This window comes from Lichenostomus cassidix, chromosome 18, assembly GCF_008360975.1.
Source record: "Lichenostomus cassidix isolate B80296 chromosome 18, HeHo_3.0, whole genome shotgun sequence".
Classification (NCBI taxonomy): Eukaryota; Metazoa; Chordata; class Aves; order Passeriformes; family Meliphagidae; genus Lichenostomus; species Lichenostomus cassidix.
In genome coordinates this window covers 8,710,470-8,723,600 of record NC_139498.1, presented here as the reverse complement: position 1 = coordinate 8,723,600, position 13,131 = coordinate 8,710,470, and positions in this window count along the sequence as shown.

Sequence of the window (13,131 nt, the reverse complement as noted above, 5' to 3'; positions counted from 1 at the left end):
AAACTAATTCCCCTGGCAAAGGTTTCTGTGGCAATTTAGCTGGAACATTTCAGCTCTTGGGTTTTTGCACCATTTGCTGCAACAATTTAAGGTGCAAACACACACACCCTGCTCTGTGTTGCTGCCTCACAACCTGGAGACATTCCCCCAAAACTGAGGGGACTTTGTGCTTGCTCTTGAGCTGCTCCTGCTCACACTGGGCATTGCTGGGCCAGCCAAATTGCTGACTGGAGGTGAGGAGCAGTCAAGGGTCAAAAGCCCTGCTGGAGGGGTGGGATGAGATAGATCCCCATGGAAAGCAATGGTTTCAGCATCTGCCAGAGCTCTTGGTCTGTCCAGAAATGCCACCAAAGAAACCCAAAGCTCCACACCCTGGCTGACATTACTGTCCTGGCAAAAGCTCCCAGGGTGGAGTTTGCCAAAGCCACCTATTCCTGTGTTTGAGTTTGATGAGATAAAGAGCTGATGTGTGCTTTGTGCCAACTGAACCCAAGGCAGCAAGTGCAGTCCATCCTCCTCTGGAAGGACAAGGTTTATCCACACAGTGCAGCTGCCAGTGAGCCATTAATGATTGATTGCTTAAGCCAAGCAAATCTCCCAACAGATCTTCCTGGGGCTTGTCAAGTGACTCCTCCTGAAATTGGAAAAGGCCCCAGGAATGTTTATCTCACCTTGCCCACCCTGCCAAGCTCCTCTCTGCTTTGATGGCAACCTCTGTTTGCCACCATTGCAGACCAGCACCTCTGGAGGTTTGCACTGATGAGCTCCTCTCACCAGGAGAAAACAAGAGAGTTTTCCCACCCTTACATTGAGCAGCACAGCCTCTGCCAGGCTTTAAGCTTCACCTTCCAAATCCCTGATTACAGACCTCTCCCAGCCTGTGGCACACCTCTGAGGAGGTGCTGGAGGTCTGTGTGCTCCTTACAGGGCACTGGGGCAGCAGAAACCTTACAAAATGCCTCTCACTGGCAGAATTGAAGCCCCTGAGGTGTGACACAGGGCTGGGGGACATCCCCGTTGTGGCTCAGGGACTGGGGGTGGTGTTCAGGTTTGCTCCAAGGAGTTTGTTTTCAAGGAATCTAAGAAACAGATGGATGTGTTAAAATTCAGCAGTGTTTTCATGAGGAGTTTATTTACCTCAACCAGGCAAGTACAGAGAGCTCTCTGTGCTGCTCCACTCCTCACAGTGTCATTGGGGCAGTGGCATGTTTTGGTTGGAAACTCCTTTAATTTTGACAAGAGCCAGGTTTGCAGTGCAGGATCCATTTGCTCACTGACTGCTGTGTCTCCTAAGCCTTATTTTTGGACTGACTTTTCATAGACTGGGGGTGAAGACACTCTGCATGGCAGGTCACAAAGACCCAAAGGGGAGCTCCATGAAACACCATCTAATGGCACTGAGCAAATATGGTCAGGATGAATTTTTGCTGCCTAAACAGCAGCATCCAGCCATGGCCAGTGGCTGCAAGAGAAAATACAAGGTTGTACTAGAGGCATGAGTGCCACTGACCCAGGCAGGACAATTGTGTGTTTGTCCTTAGGATGAAAGAAGGAATTCAGCTTGGACTGTGGCAAAGCCCAGAAAGCACAGTGGGGAGATTTAATGGGAGTTTAATCACCACTTTTAATGGGATTTGCTACAGGTCCCACAGGGCAGAGGAATCATAGGATCATTAAGGCTGGAAAAGACCCTTAAAATCATCAAGTCCAACCATTAATCCAGCACTGCCAAACCCACGACTAAACCTTGTCCCCAAGTGCAACATTTACTCGTCTTTTAAATCTCTCCAGGGATAATGACTCCACCACTTCCCTGGGCAGCCTTTTCCAGTGCTAGACAGCTCTTTCCATGACAAATTTTTTCCTAACTTCAAATCTAATAGTCCTCTGGTGCAGCTTAAGGCCACTTTGTCTCATTCTGTCACTTTTTACCTGGGAAAAGCAACAGACAGGAGCTCCCTGCCCATCACTGGGGGATTCATTGTGCAGCTCCATCATGGCACAACCTCAGGTCCTCACTGCACTTTCCTGCCTCAGCTGGCCACCTGGATGTGGTGACCATTTCCAGGTGAGCCCTCAGGACAGCTTGAAAGAACCTGTGAGGAAAAGGTGTTTTAGAAATCAAAATGGTCACTGCTTTTCTCCATGAAAGATGAACAAATTTCACCATTTAAGGAGCAGCTCAGTCCATGTGAAGACCAGGTCGTTGCAACTTCTACTCCTTCTCTGAGCAATTTTTCTCCTGAAGAAGGAGCTGCCAGGCCAATCCAGAGGGATTGCTCTTTCTGAAGGTGGAAAATGCCTGGCATTGTATCCAGCCTGTGTTTGAAGTGGGAAAAAAGCAACTTTGAATAAGCTTTTGATGGGGCCCATGGCTCTGCTTGACCATAATGTCAGCTTGTAATTAGCAACAGATACCACTTCTGTCACTCCCGATGTTATCATCAGCCGTCTTGCGTTTCAAAGTGAGGAGAGGCATGTAAATTATGGGCAATTTGGTCTCTGAAATGGGTTTTATGGTTTTTTTCTGCCGGGCAGCCCTGGAAGCCTGGAGTTTGTTACAGAGATAGTTGTTGGGCTGGCAGAGAGGAGCAGGAGGAGAGCAGTGAACATTGCAGAGCTGCTCCAGCAGATCCCTGGAGGACACACATCCATGCAGCTCCCCCATAAAGGTAGGGATGAGTGGTGGCTCTCTCAGGGCTGTGTGTTTTGAGGAAGGAGGAGAGAAGGTGTGGAAAGAGCCACCGTCTGCCTCTGCAATGGGAATCTCTGTGAAGCTCCATTTATACACCAGCGTGGAGAGCTGGATGGGAAGAGTGAGGCTCATGCAGAGGGTAGCCAATGCAGCCTTATTTCTGCACAGCACATTGCAAGTACTTCAGCTGACTGAAGCTTAGATGGCCTGAGAACAACTGAGACAATCTTTCCCCCTCATTGGTAGACAACATTGCCTTCAATTAAAATTCAGTTTTCAGAGTGAAGGATAGGCTTGTGTTTCCCAAAACAGGTTTGAATTTTTGTAAGGAGAGCAAAACCCCCTAACTCACATAATTTCCAATTTTGACCAAAAGCAATTTTAACTTTTGTTAGAAAAATGGGAGCAAATTTTTTTTCTTCTTTTGTGGAGTGGGATGAAGCAGGGGAAGTCTACCTCTTGCAGCAAGTCCAGTGAGGTTGCCAGATCCCCTGACACTGCTCTGCAGCTTAACAGATCCCACTGCCAGAGTATTTGATTTCATCTATTGCTCTACAAATTACCAAGTGTCCTGTTTCTGCCCTGCTCTGGCCTTCTGCAGAAGGAGTCACACCATAGCTGCTCTTTTCAAGGGCTCCCCAGGAAATGGGCTAAAACAGAATTTGGCCCCACATTGACTCTGTGGTGTCAAATTCCCCCCTTTTATTTGCTGGAGGAATTCAAACATCACTCTGCCGCTCCAATCTTTCTATCTACCACTGGCAAATAGCACAGCCAAAAAGGTTATCTGCCTTCAAACAGAAATAGCTCATGTTTAGAAAAGAATTAAAATTTGTTCCCTTTAGAGTTGCAACCACATCCTCAAAGCTGTTAACCTGAAAGTGAACTTCAGATAATAAAACTCTAACCTCACCCCTACAGAAGAGCCAGCAGTCAGAAGCTACCTTGTGTGCTCTCCTGCTATCTGCCCCATCGATTCCCTGATAGCACAGCTTGTTTTCTTTTTCCAAGGGAAGACAGCTACTAAATCCATGCACCCCATCCCTCTCAGCCCTCTCGGGCTTCTCCACAGCTGCAACGCTTTTCCATCGTCCCTGCTCTCAGTTAAATAAACATTATGACACATACTGATTGCTTTAACAAACTTTACTGTTCCACGTCCTCGGCAAAGCACGGTTATCTTTTTACAGGGAACATTCCTTTCCTGTTGCTATGCCTACTGCAGCACCATCCAGCACGATAGCCAAGACTGCTGAACAAACCCACAATTTCCAACCACTCCGTTTTGCTCATCTTGAAATAGCTCAGAAGGGGAGTGGGGCCAGACCGCCGGCAGATGTGAGCTGTCAGAGCTCCTCTGCCACAGCTCATCCCAGCAAGGACCAGCCATGCTGCTGGAGGCTGAATGTTGTCTTCTGAAAATGCCTCGGAGCTAAAAATGTCTCTGTGGAGTGAGCTGGGTGAAGGGAAAAGGGGTATAGTCATATATATTCTCCCAGCACAGCAGGGGAAGGTTGGTTTTACCCTCCCCATAAGGCTGCACTCCGTGTTCTGTAATTTGCAACTAAATTGCAGAATCCAGAAATATTTCTGGCAAATGGTATTTCACAGCCATTCATCATCATTGTGCACAATTTCCTTTGCATGACAACCTATGTTTTAAATCTTGCAAAGAGAGGGGAAACTGCCATTTGTTTTGGCCAAGCCAAAATAGCCCTTGGCTCAAGGGCTGCTGGTGCTGTGGCTGCTCCTGGTGATAAGCCTGGCAGGGCAGATCCTGCCAGGTGAGCACCTCCTGTTCCACACATGTCACTGAACAGTGTCAAGAAATGAGTGCATTTCAGTTTCCCCCAGCCAGCCCATTTTTCATCTCAACTCAGCAGGGCTATTACCCGTGTGGTTGTGCCACTTTGTTAATTACTGCCAGGCAGCCCAAAGGTGTTAATGACAAATTTCCCGGAAGTCTGTGATTTCACCTCTTTGTATCTTGTTTTCACTTTCTCCTCTCGTGCCAACATTTTCTTCTCAACAAAGGACAGGTTGGGTCCTGAGATACCTCAAAGGTCTGATTGTTTATGTCTAGTGAAGACCCAAAATACATCAAGTACACTGGACAACACAGGGAGAGGCAAGAGAAGCTGAAGAGGATTTCTGGCAGCTGATCAATTGTAAAAAATAGTTCTTCCTCCAGGCATCAGCTAGAGTATTTTTGGGTCTGCAGGATGTGTGCATGTACTGCCCTCACAGCTCTCAAGGGTGTGAGCAGAGGAAAGGAAGCAGATAAATCCAAGCCCAAGTCACTTGCAGTGTGTATTCCAACAGCAAGAACATTGCCAGCTGTGCAAGGGTTGGGGACAACAGCCCTGTTTCCAGGGCCAGGCCAGCACTCACTCCTTGCTGGTGGATACACCACCTCGTCCCACCTCTCCCTGTCCCATCAATCTCTGCACCCAGAGCTATATCCCTGTCATGGGTCCAGGAGCTCCAGGAAGAGGAGTTCCAGGGTCAGGGAGGTTCTACACACAGCTGGAGGTGTCCCTTTGGCAGCAAGTGACAAACCCAGCAAGTGACAAGCCCAGCACTGGGGAAGAGGTTCCTCTGCTCTCCCAAACAGGTTGTGCATGATGGCCTCTGGAGACCTCCACCTCCCCTGCCCCAAAGGATGCAGCCAGGGCAGCCAACTTCTCCCAAACCCAGGGATGCTTCTGCTGGAAGTCCACCAAGGACTCATCTCCGGCCACAGCAGCACAGCCAGGGCAGCAACCAAAGCCTGCATGGCTCAGGAAGTGATCAGAGAGCTGGACAGACCCAAACCCAGATGGGGAGAGAAGGCTGCATGAATGGAGGAAATGATTCAGAACCTGGAACAGTGAACAGCACAGCCTGCATGCCCTGGATCTTCAGTTGGCTTCTTCTGACACAAAGTGGTTGGGTTTTTTTCCAGGACTCAGATGGGAATTCTTGGAAGCATATCAGGGCTGGGTGTGGAGAAAATGTGATGTCTGATGTCTGGAACATCAGCTGAGAGTTTTTCTGTTTCCCTCTTTGCAGGTTATACAAACTGAAGATTAAACAGACAAACTGAATATTAAACAGATTCCTTGTGTTCATTTGCCTTTATTAACGGAATAATGGATCTGCACAATACCAGCAAGCCCTACACCTAGGAGAAGTGCAGTGGGTTATAATGAGAACAAACTGGCTTTCCATGAAAAAAACATGTCCAAAGGCTTTTTTGGTCCATCAGGACCAACTTTTTGTTGTAATTCCAGTGCTTATTCTCACTGAACTGGTCAAGGTCAGGCACACTGGAAAGGGTTCTTTTCCACCATACCCTGTCAGTTTGTGCTTTGCCCTGCTCTGGAGTGTAGCTCTATTCTCAGGTCACTGCTCCTGCACCAGACTCCTTCACCACCATGTATTTAAACTCACCTCCCATTAACAAGATGGCACCACTGGTCCCCTTTTCAGCTTTTCCACTCCATTTCCTGGGCCCAAGCTCTGGTTTCTGCCTATCTGTAGCAATGGGATTGCACAGTCTAATTGTCCAGGCTTTAGGTAAAAAGGGACCTCCAAGACACCTCTGTGACTTCTCCAGCAGCTTGCCCAGTTTGCCAGCTTGACTGTGTGAGGGCAGCAGATGCTCCTTTTTGCTTCAACTCTTTTTTGACAGTTTGGCAAAGTGCTGTAGAAGCACATAAGACACCTTGGCTGCTTCTAGAAAGGATCCCCCACTCAGTCTCACCTCCATTGCCATCCCACCTCAGTCCCAGTCAGCAACTTCCAGTCTTTATCCTCACCACATCCCTACAGGCCACTTAGCCTAAAATCACCTTCTTGTCCTGCTTGTCCTGCTTGCAAAAGTGAAATAAGTTCCTTTTCCTCCTGCCTGTGGTGGGGCCTCCACCAGTTTACATCTTGGCTGGGCAAGGAAAAATCAAAGACAGCAGTGAACCCCAAGCTTTGATCATCTCAGCTGCTGCTGCAGGAGTTGTGACAGTCACAAGAGAAGATTTGGGGTGGATGGTCCCAGATATCATTGTGTTTAATTTCACTTCATTAAATTGAAATGGGATTGAGTTACATGCAGGCAGTCTCTGAGAAATACAATCAGGAAGGTCAGTGGCAGAGTCCAGCCCTTGGACAGCTCTGGATGGGGCATGGGATGAAGCACTCAGGACCATATATCAGTTCCCCACAGGACAACCAGATGAAATTTCTGAATTCACCCCTGATCTGGCTGTGAATTTGACACACAAGAAGGGCTAGATCTGCCCACCTGGGAAATTAATCTATTCCAGACCAGCCTGGTCTGGTCAAGCCTGGTCCTGGAGGCAAACAAAGCTCCCTGCCCGTGTCCTTTGGCCATGGACTGGAAACACCACCTAAATTAGTGAGAAGGGAGTCTGCTTTCCTGTTTGTGCAGGAGCTGACTTCTCTGAAGGTTTGCCAGTGATGAGGCTGGGTTTCAGAAGTATAAAACACTGGTGAGATGAAGGGGAGCATCAGTGAAGGTCAGCGAGTATTTGGGGTTAAATTTCTCCCCTGATTTATGTGAGGTTTGCATTGTCTGGCTTTCTTAAACTGCATGATTTCTTGCATTCCTGTGGAACGAGAAGCCAAATTCACACTTGCTCTATGTCCATTCATTCTCTCCTGAAATTAATTTTGCTCTCTCTGAGGGAGGACTATGAATGTTTTACCTTTGGCTTGCAGCAGGCTCAGCTTGCTTTGAGCCTGACTCTGGCTTTGAGCCTGCCTCATAGTCCTTTCAGGGGAAAGAAAACAAAATCAAAGTCAGACCTATCAGACACACATTTCCAAATGTATCTATTTCCTACCATCTCTTTAGGAAAGAAGCTTAGTGAATCTTTACCCATCTCCCAACAATAAGTGCAGAAAAGAACAGTTTGGTGAACAAGTGGAGAAAGAAATCTGCAAACTTACACCAAGGTCAAGCAACAGATGAGATCCTGTCTCTGAAGAAATGACATTATGAATCTGGTGAGGAGATGGAACAGGCTGCTTGTTGGATTTTCTATCTAGGAAGCAGCAGGCTGCCAGGGTCTCCTGTAAATGGAAGTTCTGGAAGAGAGCAGCATGATCTGTCAAAGGGAAGAAGTGGTGTCAACCAACACCATCAACAATGGTTGACAAAAGAACCTTTCTGGACCATTTCAGAATTTCTGTCCATTACAGAGGCTCTTGCAAAATCCCTACAAAATCCCAGCTCAGACTCAGCTGTTCCAGAAACAATTTAACAACCTCAGAAGAGCAAGCAAATATCTAAATAATCCCTCTTGATCCTGGGCCCAGCAAGGCTGGTGGGAGGGTGCTGAGAGCTCAGATGTGCTGGGGTGGCACAAAGCACACTGCTGCAGCCATGGCTCTCCTGGAATGATTCCTTTCCTCTCAGCCAACCCCAGCACTAGTGTCCCACCAGATCTGCTGTGGCCAAGGCCATGGTCACCATTCCTGCCCTTGTCCCTGCAGGAGCTGCTCTGCCCTGGGTCAGGGAGACAAACTGCTCTGCAGTCCTGAGATGGCTTCAGGCTTTGCTAAGAAAGTGGTTTCACTCCTGTTGAGCCATAACAGTGGGAACAGGACTAAAGAAATCTTGCATTCCAACTCCTGGAGACACAGACCAGACCCATGCACCCTTTTGGGGTGCCAGATATGTGAGTGCTCCCCTCAACCTCTTCCAGAAATCACTGTCCCTCCAACTCATCATCTTTCCCTCTTTCTGTCATCACCCCGCCCTCAATATATAAAGTGTGTTTTAGTAATTTCTTGTTTCTAATACTTTTCTCCAGTTTATTGCAGAACGGGTTAGGGGAAAATGGAACAAATCATCAATCCAAGGTAATGACTCCCAGAAGGCAGACATGGTGAGCAGATGGGATGGGCCAGACAGAGCTTCCTCTGCTGGAGTCAAGCAATGGCATGTGGACATGAATCAGCCAGGGAATTTGGCTTTTCAGGGAAAGAAACTGCCCAGCAGGGGTTCAGTGACAGTGCCACTTCTATGCGGCATGACCTTGCCACAGCAAAACCCCTGTGACATGAGAACACCCCAGAACTATTCAGGTCTTTGCACCATGGAGGCAAATCAAAGCCCCTGGTGCTCCTGCAGAATCCTGCAGCTCCACACACCACACCCCTCAGGGCCATGCTCCCAAGGCATAGACAATCCCAGCATCTCAGGACACAGCTGGGAACGTGGCCAGCTCTGGCTCACGTGCCTCACACCACTGTGAGGCACAGGATCTAAGAGCAAGAGCATTCAGCTACCTGAAAAGAAGAGGTGGATTCTCCCAGATGGTTTTTTCACTCCACCCATGGCCACTGCACCAGTATATGCAAGAGCTACTTGCTGTGGCCACTCTGCACTAAGACACATCCTGGATTTGTTGTCCCAACGATGGGTTGTCATGTCTGCACTTCCTTCCCTGTCTTTCTTCCCTACTCTGTGAGCACCCAAATGAGATTTTAATGAATTACTTTATTAGAGGAGAAACTCATACCTCAAACAGCAGGCACAGAGCATGTAAATGCCTGTATGTTTTCCAAAAGGGTGTATGGGTTTTGCAGGAGGCTGCCCTTCTGTTGAGCTCTCTGCTGTAAAAGATCCCTTATAAGAAAGTTGTCGTTCAGTTACATGACATTTTTACAAGTAAACAACTGCTGCTCAGAAATCCGCTCCAGTCCATCTGCAAAAGCCTGAAAAATGCCAAATTCATGATTCCAGGAGAATATTATATCTCAGAGCTCCCACCACCTGATCCAGTAGCAGATCTGCACTCATTTTCCAGCAAGTTATGTTTAATTCTGGCTTCACAGAGCCAGATTGCTTAGCCCTGAAGCAGGAACTTTAATACCCCTTTCAGAACATCATTAGCATTAGCTATTTTTACTGCATATTCTTGTTATTCATGTAAGTGAGCCTTTGGGCTTGGCTCCAGGCAAACCCCTGAGCATTTGCTGGAGTGAACTCTGCTCCAAACCACAGCAAAGGGCTACTCCCAAACTTCTGCATGTGATGCTCACTTAGCACGAATTTCACCACTGGGCTGGTAAGCTTTCCTGAGCACAGCCCCAGCATCACTGGGCACAGCCCTGGGGTGTGACTGCACACAGATCCTGTGGCTGCTGAGCTGGAGGAGGGAAACAAAACAGGTGCTGGCAGTGGCAGACAGGAGCTGAGCATGGCCAGGGTGACAAACACCTGCCAGCTGTGACAGCTGTGCTGGCCCAGGGCACATCCATGTGTGACACCCTGCAGCACATCAGCCCTGCTCCATCCTGCACATCGCTCTGGGAGAATGAAATCCTCCCTGATTGCTGGTTTTTTGTCATAGGGCAGCTTGCCAACCTCCCTGTAATCTCTTCAGAAGTGCAAAACAGCCTGATCTACATCTCTGGTTCACACCTAGTTTTTGAAAGGTATTTTTGGAGTGAGCCAGATTCTTAATTGGAAAGGATGTTAACTGGTGCCTCTGCAGTGAGGATCAGTGCTAGTGCTTCCTCTCATCACTTTCTCCCATTTGTTTTGCATTCAAGACAATCCTGAAACCTACATTTGAGATAGAAAAATCTTCTCCCAGGAAGAGCTTTTCAGTCTGATAATGGTATTTTTCCTCATCTGCTGTGAATGACATTGCTGCAACCTTCCCTTTTAGCACTCTGGGCTGTAGCTCTCTATTAGGCCAAGAAAAATAATAACTCCTCAAATGAAAACCTCCAGATGATCTTGGCAGAAACAGCAAGTCCATCACAAATGGAAATCACATTTGATACTCCACAATGGCAGGAAACTCACCTGGTTTTATTTAGTCTCCATGCAGCTATGTGCTGTTGGCACTTCTCCAGAGTGTCTTTTGAGAGGCACTTTTTTTTAAACTCTCAGTTAGTGTCTGTCTTTTCTTATCTAGAACAGCCCTCATTTTCACTGAGGCCCTGTGCTGATTTTTCTGTTTGTCTACTGTAAAAAGGTATAAGGGAACTCAGCAATTTATGCATTTACAGCTCCGTTCCCACAACAAGGTGCTTAAAATAAAGAAATTGGCTCAGGGTAATTGCTTGATATGAGAAAGATTATACAGGCAATGAACATCTGTATCACAGCTACAGTTGATGGCTCTGAATGCTGTATCATGTGCCAGGAGTTCCCTGCCAAAAAAAATAACTGAAAAAAAAAATTTCCAGCCCAACATATGCTTATATAAGACTTATCCAGTATGCAAAGGAGCTCATTAAAAAAAAAGAAAAAAGAAAAAGGAAAAAGACAAGAGTGTTGAAATAACACAGGAAATTATGCAACTGATACCTGAACCTGAGCATTGCAGATCCTATCCGGAAACCTCCCTATCTCACAAAGCTTTGGTAAAATAAAACAAGTTATCCTCCTTTTCGAAACTGAACTTGTTGATGCAGAGTCAGATGGAGGTTTTGCACCAACAAGGTCACTGCAGGCCAGAGCAGCAGCAGCATGGCCAAGGTTTGTGTCATCCCCAGCACCTGGGCAGGGCAACTCCCCCCTCAATCTCCCATTGCATGGAAACCCCCAGGGCTCAGCACACACCCCAGGGGCACATGGACACTGCTGATCCTTTGCATGGGCTTGAATTGCCTCGGTGGCTTTTAGCATGCAAGCTGCGTGATTAAAGGGAATGGGGAAACAACTTTGGAATAAAATCAGCTGCGAATTTTTGCCAGAAATTTAAGCTGACCCGCAGAAAACTCATTTCTGAGATAAGTTCAGGAACATTTCCCACCTTATTATTTCCATGTTTGCATTTGACTTACAGGAGGATCACATCCCCTTCTTCTCCAGGATCCTCAGCTCTGGGGGCTCTGCCATCCCCACTCATCTCTTGCACAGGAGTTCACCTGGGACTCTCAGAAACTCACTTGGGAAGCTGAGGCAAAGCTGCAGAGCCCATCACCCCGTGGGTTAGCAGGTGAGAGTTCCGTGAGCTGCAGCTCAGTGCTCAGCACAGACGGGAGCCTGGCTGGGACTTGTCTGGGCACAGCACCGGGAGCTCAACACTGCATCTGCAGACTTGCCATGGGAGATCCCCTTCCACCTAGCAGGGAACAAGGAAAAGTTCTCAGGCTCAGGAGGGTCTGCTGGGCTGAGAAGCTCTGGCTCTGTTTTGTTTTGTTTTGGTTGGTTGATGAAGAGCTCATCCATGCCATGGCCAACCACCCCTGCTAATGGTTTGTGTCTGGACACCAACAGCGGCTGCAGGAGGAAGAGAGAAGGACCAGACACCTCAATCTTGCCAACCTGTTGTGTAGTGGGGGGAAGGGAAGGCAAGGGCAGGACAGGAGCAGAACAGTCTCCTTGCCCTGAGTGAAACTCTTACATGTCTCCTGAAAGAATACAACTGCCTGCAAAGTACTTTGATGGGAGTCCTCCAGTGGCACAGTGTGACAAAGCGTTCTAGGCTTGGCCTGGAAAGGTTTGGTTTGAAGTTCAGTGGAGCTGAACTGATGGGAGTTTCCATGCTAGCTTCAACAAGTCAGAAGCTCACCATATTCTTGTTTAGCCTTTAGGAAGCAAAAAATTCAGGGGGATGCAAGCCCCTGCCTTCACCCTGATCTCTCCCACACTACCCACCCAACCATTAGGTTGTCCTCTCCCACTGCTCCAAAACTGCAACCCACTTTCTTCCTTGCAGCACAGCTCCCTCCCCATCAGCCCCAGTGGTGAACACATTCACAGAGCCTGGAGAGAAATGTTCCTCCTCTTGGGCTGCAGAGCCCCAGAACTGCCAAAAACCAAATTAATAGCTTAATGTCAGGGAGAGAAACATCTCCCCACCAATCTCTTCCCAGCCCAAACCCACAGCACCTCATAAAGAGCCCCACTGCAGCATCTGGCCATGCCCTTTGGCCCAGTGGGACCTGAGCCCCATGCTCACTGAGGAGCCCTTTGTACCTCTGAAATGCTGTGAGCTTGTGAAACAAAGTTCCAAGAGTCCCAAACTCCTCAATGCCCCAGCAAATGAGTGAGCAGAGGGGCTGGGATTGTTCCCGAGCACGTCTCAGTGGGCAGGAGGACTATCTAATCAGATGTGGATGGAGAACAAATGAAAAACAGCTGCTTCTCACCAGATCTTCTCCCAGCTGGAAAAAAAAATGCAAACACATACAAGAACAAGGGAAGAGGCACTGATGAGCTGTTATCTGAATTTATTGCCATCATCTGACCCACAGTGGGGTCTATTTTTTTTTCTTCCTTTAATTTATGACCCAGTTTTTCATCATGTCATGACATCACCCAGGGAGAGAGATTTCATAAACATGAACACACATCTCACTGGAAACAGGATGAACCCCTGGGCCACCCTGAGCTCCATGCAGCATCACCCCAGCAGCACTCCCCAGGCACCCTCTCTTCCAAGAAATCATTTGGTGTGGCCATGACAGAG